This window comes from Pteropus vampyrus, unplaced genomic scaffold (genome assembly GCF_000151845.1).
Source record: "Pteropus vampyrus isolate Shadow unplaced genomic scaffold, Pvam_2.0 Scaffold124, whole genome shotgun sequence".
In the NCBI taxonomy this organism is placed as follows: Eukaryota; Metazoa; Chordata; class Mammalia; order Chiroptera; family Pteropodidae; genus Pteropus; species Pteropus vampyrus.
The window spans coordinates 766,522-768,529 of record NW_011888905.1 but is presented as its reverse complement, the minus strand read 5'-3'; positions in this window follow the sequence as shown (position 1 = coordinate 768,529).

The window sequence follows — 2,008 nt, the reverse complement described above, 5'->3', positions numbered from 1 at the left end:
CGCCCGCCCGGGTCACCACCAATCTGCTTCCTGTCCCTGGCCCTGTCTATCTGGCTGTGTCACGTGAAATGCATCACGCACGGTGCAGGCTTCCTATCTGCTTCCTTCAGTCAACATACTGTCGCCGAGCCGCGCGCTCCGGTGTTCTGTCCCTTTTTATGGCTGACTATCCGACCGGAGCTACAGTCCTTCAGGCCTGTGACGGCTGTGTCTGCACTGGGCGTGGACAGACTTCTCCCTCGTCACCACACGATACAGTGTAACAAGCGCTTACACAGCACTGACGTTGTATTAGGTGTCGTACGTGACCTAGAGGTGAGTTCGAGCTCACGGGACGATGGGCGTGGCTCACACTCATAGTCACACGCGGCACCATTTTATACTAGAGACTGAGCAGCTGCAGATCTGGGGACCTGTGCGGGACCCTGGAACCGACGCCCCGCCCACGCCAGGGGACGGCCGTGCTCACCGCGACCCGTTTACCTGCTCATTCGCCGGCGGACATCTGGGTCGTGTGCACCTCTCGGCTGTTATTGATGAATCTGTTGTAGAAGTTTGTGTACAGGTTTCTGTGCGGACGTGTGGTTTATTATTTTCTGCTGGATACGTACCGAGGAGTGAACTTCTGGGTCACCCGGTAACTCTGAGTGGAACTTTTCGAGGAACAGCGTGTGTCCACGGTGGCTGTGCCGTCTTTCCTAGCCAATGGCCACGTCCCCGGGGCCCCTCGTGCCCGCTTCTTTACAAATTCCTGTGAGTTTGCTTTTTCTTTTTCATCGAGTCCATTCTAGCAGGCGGGAAGTGTGACCGTGGCTTCGATCTGAATTTCCTTAATGGCCGGCGACGCCGAGCGTCATTTCATGCACGTGCTGGCCATTCGTGGATCTTCTTCCGGAGAAATGTTCATTCGAGGCCTTCTGAGTGACAGTCTGTTTAAAAAGATGGCTATCATTTGCCTCTTGCTGAGTTGTGAGAGGTCCTTATGTATTCTGGACGCTAGGCCCTTCGCAGACACGCGATTTGCAGATATTTCCTCCTGCCCTGTAGGGTATTTTCCACAGTCTTGATAATGTATTTGGATACATGAAAGTTTGAAATTTTGATGAATTCGAATTTATCAATTTTTTTCGTTCATGCTTTTGATGTCAAATCAAAGCATCCTTTGCCCAATCTGAGGACGTGAAGATTTACCCCTGTGTTTCTTCTGATAGTTTTCCAGTCTTAGCTCTTCTATTTAGGCTGTTGATCCATTTTGAGTGAGTTTATTTTCACACAGCTGACCCTGGAACAACATGGGTTTGAACTGTGTGGGCCCACTTACACATGGATTTTTTTCCAATAAATACTGTAAATGTATTTTCTCTTCCTCACGATTTTAAGTACATTTTCCTCTAGCTTACTTTATTGTAAGAATACAATATATAATACATATAACATACGAAATACGTGTTTATCATCGTTTGTTATTGGTAAGGCTTCCGGCCAACAGTAGGCTATTAGTTTAGTTTTGGAGGAGTCGAAAATTATATCAGCTCGCACAGGGTGCCAGCGCCCCTAATCCCTGCATTGGTCAAGGGTCAACTGCATATGACATGAGGCGGGAGGCCAAGTTCATTCTTTCGCATGCGGCTATCCACCTGTGTGATCGCCTGTGTCGACATGGCTATTCCCACCTCCTCCACTCCCCACTGAATGATCCTTGTTGAAAATCAATTGGTGATAGACATCGCTCTTAGTAATATACATATATATATTTTTTTTTTGGAGGGGGGGATGTGTCTCCTCGGGCAACGGAAACACAAATAAACGAATAGGACCATATCAAACGAAAATGTTTTTGCACAGCAAAGGAAACCATCGACGAAAGCAAAAGACAACTTACCGAATGGGAGAAGATGCTCACCAATGATACATCCGATAAGGGGTTAATGTCCAAAATGTATAAAGAACTCATACAACTTAACACCAGAAAGACAAACAATCTGATTTACAAACGGGCGGAGGGCCC